This window comes from Suricata suricatta, chromosome 14, assembly GCF_006229205.1.
Source record: "Suricata suricatta isolate VVHF042 chromosome 14, meerkat_22Aug2017_6uvM2_HiC, whole genome shotgun sequence".
Taxonomy (NCBI): domain Eukaryota; kingdom Metazoa; phylum Chordata; class Mammalia; order Carnivora; family Herpestidae; genus Suricata; species Suricata suricatta.
Genome location: NC_043713.1, coordinates 4,838,020 through 4,845,798, shown reverse-complemented (window position 1 = coordinate 4,845,798; position 7,779 = coordinate 4,838,020). Strand labels below are relative to the sequence as shown.

The following is a 7,779-nucleotide window of genomic DNA, read 5'->3' as shown; positions in this document are numbered from 1 at the left end:
ATTGGTAATCCACTGAAAATATGACAACTTAATTGCTCTGCTTTTTCAATTTGCGTGCCTAGGTGTATAGAAAAAATCGAGTGAAATAATTATTAGTATTGCTTACATGTTAGCAGCTGTTGCCCTCAATAAAGTAATATTTTATTGAAACATTGTAAGAATATAAAATGAATAGCAATGGAACAATTGATAAATTTAGAAGAACATGCCAAAATATGAACTGAGATTTCTTTTAGAGACATTGTAATCATTGATTTTTACTGCTCGGCAAAATACACGAGGAAATTGACTAAGGATTTTGATATTCTCTGTATTTGTTACTCATATTATTTTGTTACTCATATTATTACATTTGCTCTCCACTTCATAAGTAAGATTTTTTAAAGGGAAATGTTCTATTGCCTTTGGTTTTTAAGTAGTTTGCTGCCTGTTATTTTTATTTCAAGGGAAGGGAAACAATAAATATGTCCATCATGTAAGTCTATTTACTTAAGCAAGGCATACAAAATTGTCTCAGCCACCTTATTTACCCTGCGAACTGAGTAATCATATTTGGAGAAAGTGTATGTTTATATTTAAAATTCCACATGGCAGTTTACTTAAAGTTCTGTCACCACTACTGAAGAATCCATTTGTTTCCAACATAAATCTTAAAAACTAAACTACCCGTAAATGCAGATATTGTGCTTGAAAAGCTATGGGGCACCCGGGTGGCTCAGTCAGTTAAGCATCTGACTTCGGCTCAGGTCATGATCTCATAGTTCATCGTGGGTTCAAGCCCCACATCGGACTCTGTGCTGACAGCTCAGAGCCTGGAACCTGCTTCAAATTCTGTGTCTCCTTCTCTCTCGTGCCTTCCCATCTTGTGCTCTGTCTCTCTGTGTCTCTCAAAAATAAATAAATGTTTAAAAAATTTAAAAAAAATTAGTTAGACCCCAGTTTCAACACTGGTTAAGAGCATTTTCTGAAGAACGTAAAGAATCTGTAGTTTTGGAATGTTAACTGGAAGACTTAGAGCTCTTGGAAACTCCATTTTAATAGAAACGCGGCCTCAGGGCCGTTATGACTTCCACACACACACAGCTTTAAACATATATCATTAATAGAGAAGGTCCACATCCCAAATATTCTTTTTTTTTTAGTGACTCTTGCATTATTGTGATGCAGAGAATCTTTTGGACTCAATAATGTATAGTTTAATGATATCTTATAACTGGACATTTCCACATTCACTAAGCTCCAAATTGCATAGTTCTAGAATATTACCCCTGAATGAGGCAATGATGTGATCTTTAAACACAGGGACATCACAAAGTTTAATGTATTATCCTCCACACGTATTGAGGGCCACCCCAGGAGCGGTGCCATATGAAGGTGGAGGACAGAAAACAGACATCCCCTTCATACAACCACAGAAATGAGGCAACTCTTTCCCAGCTTGACATGCACGTAAAGGAAAAGGGCATGCCTGTGGTCAAAAGAAATAGATAATAATGCGCATGTCTCCCATTAATTTTGGAAAAAAGCATTTTTTTCACCTTCCATCCTCTCCAGTGTTGTTTATGAAGTTGGCTGTGAGTGATAATAGCAAGAATGAGGAGCTCTACTTGACATCATTATGAACAGCAGCCTCAAAAATGACAGCTACCACAAAATGGCAAAATAATCGACGAAGGGCATGTTCAGTACAAGCCCTGGATTAGATTCTACTGCAGCTTTCATAGCTGAAAATTAAATCTATTTCTTGATGCATAGATGAGGCTGATATTCTCCATTTCTGTCTCAGATCTCAAGATTTATTAAGTAAGTAGAAATCAGAAAAGCAACCTCAGGGATTGTTACTTAAATATAAACATTGAGCAACAAAAACACATATTTTGAAATTTTGATTTTGGGGGCGTGTGGGTGGCTCAGTCAGTTAAGTGTCTGGCTTTGGCTCAGGTCATGATCTCACAGTTCATGGGTTCAAGCCCCATGTCAGGCTCTGTGCTGACAGCTAGCTTGAAGCCTGGAGCCTGTTTCGGATTCTGTGTCTCCCTCTCTCTCTAACCCTCCCCTGATTGCACTGTCTCTCTCTCTCTCTCTCTCTCTCTCTCTCTCTCTCTCTCTCAAAAAAAAAATAAAAAGCATTATTAAAAAATTTTTTTAAAAAAGAAAAGAAATTTTGATTTTGAACATTGTTGTGTAGATAAAGGAAATTTCAAGAGAAAATCAGTATTAATCATGGTTAGTAAGGTTTTTTTTTTCACCTTAAGGGTGCATATTCTATGAGAAAGTATCCATCAATATATAACCAGAGTTTTGCTTTTCTTCTGTTTTTAGATAAATACTTACACAAATTTAACAATCTCAAATGCATAAATAAATCCTCAACTATTTTGAAGAAAAATCTTTACATCAGGACATCAGTCTGAATGTGGTCAGGAAGAAAAGTCACTGCAGAGTTACAGAATAAGGGAGATTTATAGAGGTAGAGAGAACAGGCAAATTTGAGAAGCACCGGGTCCAGGAAGGGCTGCAAAGTGAGAGCCCGTGGAGGAAGCCATCACTGCCCTTGACAGTGGCCTGTGACTGTGACGCCCAGAAGGTGCGTGGAGCAGTGGGTGGGCGCATTCCCTGCGTTTGCCAAACAGTATCCTCTGCAGAGAGCCCTGAATCTGAGCATCAAGGTGCATGACACGTGGAGTTACTGGTGGAGAGATACGTAGTTAATTACCATAGTTTGGTAACAACTTTTCTATAAAAAAAAAGGAAGTGCATGAAGGTTAGGATAGGCAGGGTGGTGCACAATGGGTTTTTCATGCACCAGGTATTTGAAGTTAGTGGGAAAATCCTGTTCTCAGGGTGGTGGTCTGACCTACTTCTTTACGTAGAATTGATCTCTCCAACACCTCCCACAGCCCTGAGACCAAAGCATGGACTCAGCGGAATCACCCTTCCAAGGATCCAGTTTCCGGGAGAATTGTCATTGTCTCTGAAGCTTACATTTCTGGACATTGTAATAGACAATAATGTGCAGTTTACCGAAGAGGATATTGGTGACTTCTCCACATCATTATTCAAGATACACTTATTTCTGTAAGTATATTTCAGCATTTATGGAATATACTCGTTTTTTTTAACTATCAAAGTTAAAGCAATAAGAGATCAAGATCACTACAAGCAGCTGCTATTTCTTCTAGTGATCAGTACTAGCAATTCTTAATTCAACTGGATTATGACCCAAAGTATAAAATAAATATCCATGAGTACTTATTGATACCTAAATGGTTGGATACATTAATAAATGGTAGAGAATTCCTGTACCGAATAATTCAATAGAATGTATAGATTCACCACCCTACAGGAAGGAGAGCCTAAATTTCTACTCAGTAAGTGCAGGCTGTGCACAATGATTTCCTTCCAAAGAATCTACTACAATATAGAAAGGGCAGAAAGTGTGTGTGTGTGTGTGTGTGTGTGTGTGTGTGTGTGTGTGTGTGGTGTGTGTGTGTGTGGTGGGTGTGGGGGGAGACTATACCATAAATAAACCTGAAAAATCTCAGCCAGGTGATCAAGTCAATATTAACGATGATAAGATATTTTATAGTATATAGCCCTGATGATCATGTAATGAAAACAGCATTTTACCTCTGTGCGTTTCTTTCCAAAAACCCATAATAGCAATCTACTTATGAAATAACCATCAGACTAATTCCAAGAGTGGGTCTTCCCCCAATATATCTGACCAGTACTGCTATATACCTGACCTCAGAACTGTCAAGTTCATCAGAAATAAAGACTGTCTAAAAAACAGTTACACTTAAGAAACAACTAAGGAGGTACATGACTAGCTATAATGTTGCATCTGGATGGGATCATGGAACAGAAATACATTATAAACCTAAGAAAATCTGAATAAACTAAGGACTTCAGTTATTTTGTATTGATATTGCTTCATTCATTTTAATCAATGTATCACACTGATAAATGATGTCAGTAAGGGATACTGTGTGCCGAGGTACATGGAAACTCTGTACTATCTTCTCAATCCTCCTGTAAGTCTACAACTCTGCGATGTAAAGTTTATTATTAAAAAAACACAAACATGAGTAAGAGATGATCTCTGTTCTTGAGGAACTCAAGAACATCAGAAGATGAGGTAAGTACCCTCATCAGTTACAGTTTGAGCATGATAGGTTTTGTGATGAAAGGAAGCATGGAGCACTGAGCATTCATGGAGGTGCACTTAACAGTGGTTGGCAGACCTATGGAATCTTGGAGGACGGAGTGATTCTGAACTGATTATTACAGGAATAAAGAAGCAAAGAGGAAGTAAAAAAATGCAAGAAGCAATGAAGTCTAACTTTGAGCACTTAATTCTCTTTATCACCAGTGTCAAGAGGAATCCCATCCCAAGTTTGATTGCAAGTTTCCTTTCCCGCAGCGTGTTCTACTCCCTGACTCTGCACTACCATTAACTCTCACCTCCTATCAAATGTGGATACATTGATCTCCTGCGTGCTGTGCTGTCTGGCCTCATCCACACATATCACCACTTTGGGGATGGTGAGCACTTTTTTGCCTCTTGAAAAGGCTATGCTGCCTCTGAAACTGCCCTGTATCCCTACTGCTTAAAAATTCCCAAACTTTACTAACAGTTTATGACTTTCCTCCCTTCTTCAAACCCAAAGCATTTTTTACCATACTCTGAATCTAATTTGAATAGTTCTACCTTTATCTTCCATTAAATTATTGCACAATAACTTTGGTGGAATTGTTTATATTTATATTATATTTTAAAAGCTTTTTATACATAACATACACATATTATATATATTATGAAAAATATATTTTTTCATCAGTTAGATTCCTCAATTCTCCAAATAATGGGCTTGTCTTGGAATCAGTGTTTTAGAAGGATATGACTCTTTGAAAATTATCTTCCTATTATAGAGAGAAAAAAATAAGAACTCATATTTACTGATTGTTAGTGTATCAGGAATTAAGGCATGTAAAATATGTCAACTTTTCAAATGCTCCCCCCAAATGCCTATGAGATAAATGCCATTATCTCCATTTTCTGTGAAGTTAAAACTACTGGACCTCAGTGTGGCTGTAAAGCCCGCCCGGACGTGTGGTCTGATCAGAATCCTGAGTGTGGAATCAAACCAGCAACAACGCCCAGACCGTTTCTTCTCACGGCCGCTACCTCCTGTGTGTGATTCAAGGCATTGAGATCCAGAGAGGCAAACTCATTCCTCAACATTACACAGCTCTGTACTGTCAGGGTCAGACTGCTTCTCAGGTCTAGACTGCTTTGCTAGGAACAGGACCTGAAGCAATTGTGCAACACCCCAGTTCACGAGTTTCCTCAACTGTGAAATGGGGCTGGAAATACGACCTGCCTTCTAAGGCTGTTGTAAGGGATGAAGAACATAATGTTAGGGGAAGCGCTGAGCATTGCTCTGGGGCTATCATGGCTTCTGTCGCTAAGCCTAGGTGTCACAAGACTTCTTATTTCATCTTTTCCATCCCCCATGGCAGAGAAAACATCCAATACTCATTTCTTTGTTTTACCGTTTCTGGTTTCACTTCCATGACAGTTCTCTCCGTACCCAAAATATTAAAGATAAAATGGTATTTGACTGACTTCAGTTCAAGAGCTTGACAGTTGAGTCATGCTTTGAGAAAAAGAAGGTTGTCACTTAGGCTGTCAAGAAAATAGGAGGAGTGTCGCACACCTTTGGGTGGGTAACGATGGGGCAAACCCGGTCCCCGTAACCTTTCTCCCTGTTTCCAAACATCTTCGTGCAGAGACAGGGGACACTGACCTTGAGAGCACACTGAGAGGAGATACTATTTCAAATGAAGCAATAAAATGTGTAATATATGTTCATAATTAGAGAAACTGCTTCGTTGTCTTCTCAGGTTTAATGGCTTCTCAAAGATTGTGAATATAAGTTAAGGGAATTTTTAATATTCCTCTGAAATATGAGTCCATGTACAACCTTGTATTACATAATTAAAAATGTCTTTGATCTGAAGGTCTTAGATTTATCCTAGCAAATTAAGTGTTGAACATCGGATCTCTGCGTTGTATTCATAATGCAACAAGTTAAAGCAAGCAATGCCAACGTTAGGGGTGGTGTGCAGCCCGGAGAACTGTCAAATATCCTTACTGTCCTCTGAGAAGGGAAGCTGATTGGTACTATGAGAGTCACCTGAACTCTGTTCACGTGAGAATGGGAGCGAGAGCTGAGATGTCAGGGTCAAAGTACACAATGAAAGACTCAATGGATCCATAATGCAGGAAAGACATTGCTTTATTTTGTCATTACATCATACAGACTTGAATTCACGGCTCTCAGGATTCCCCAGAAAAAGATATAACATTCTTCAAAATAGAGTAATACTACGTCTCAAAGAACGCAAGCTAAATGCATGTACCTGTGAGATGACTGCCAGTGGCCAGCATTGCAGGCAGAACACTGACCCCTCAGGTCCCTGCACCAGCAATGCCTACGGTCACCAGGCTTCCCGCGTGCAGGTGACATGACATTTGTGAGGCTTCCGTCCAGTCTCCACCACTGAAGACAGACAGCAGCTATTCAGATTTTTTACTCTATCCATCTTTATGTGAAGCTTTAAACTCTATGGCAAAGATAATCATAAAATGCTTGATCCCAGTGACTCCTCTTTAACTCCATAGATTATACCAAGGCTCTAAATTACACAACTGTCTAAGAAGATAGGACCTCACTTCAAGAGGTGTGAAGTCCGAGACAGGCCTGGCATCATTATCTTCTATCTCTTTGCTGTGGATACTAAAGGGATATTACATGTGAAAAAACTTTGAAAATGAGGAATGCCATCAGTATATTTATTGTGTGTTTATTCTTTAAGTGGGCCGTGCCTTATGAGATGGTTTTATTAAAAGAGAGGATGCTATCAGTAATATAAATGAATCAGGTAAGGAAGGAAGGATTTGTTGGAAAGGCTAGATTTTTATTTTGGATTAATAAAAAGATGCTGTTAATACTGAAGTTTGTACAAGTTTGTATATAGTTTATTTACTACAGTAAAATGTCACTTGTAGTTTATACTGACGTGTAGTGCCAATGACATGTTCCAGTGTGAAGATGCCACGGTATAATGACAGTCTAAAAAACAAGTTTGTACGGTTGAGGGAAAAAAACCCATGGAGATGCCAGGGATTGAACCCGGGGCCTTATGCATGCAAAGCATATGCTCTACCACTGAGCTACATCCCCAGCTCTGAAAATAACTTGAGGTAGAAATGAATATGTAGAGTTATTGCTTTTAGAAAGCTGGGCAGCTGATCTCTATCTAGGGGATGAAATAGCATTGGATTTCTATAGCCTGAAATTCCAGTCACAGAACGTTCCTAAGCATTCTTCATGGGACGTTTTTGCACCATTAATGTAGAATACACCTGATGCTTTGTAGCTCAGCATCGTGTTAGCTTCCCAAGCCTTATTTACAGACATGAGGAAGCACCACCTTCCTTCAAAATTCACCTTATTTCTGTAGTCTCATAGTCATAGATCCAAGAAAATATTTTAATTCTATTCCACAAAGTTCCTGGTCCTTTTATAGGGGAAGGGAAAATAACTTTCCCCTCTACTCTTCTGTAGGGTCTATGTCTGAAGACTTGAAAATTAGATCAACAAAAGGTGGACTAACAAGAGAAAAACAGAGTTGATTAATTCTCTCCCACACACCCTCCCACCTCCTTCTCTGCACCCTCCCACACAGCAGGAAGAAAGCTCGTGATGA

The 7,779-nt window shown here is 38.9% G+C and overlaps 1 non-coding gene across 1 annotated transcript; it reads right to left on the bottom strand.

Moving 5' to 3' along the window:
* Positions 1 to 7,181: 7,181 nt before the first annotated feature.
* Positions 7,182 to 7,253, bottom strand: TRNAA-UGC. Its single transcript has one exon. It is a non-coding gene; the product is annotated as a tRNA-Ala (tRNA).
* Between the last annotated feature and the right edge of the window lie 526 nt (positions 7,254 to 7,779).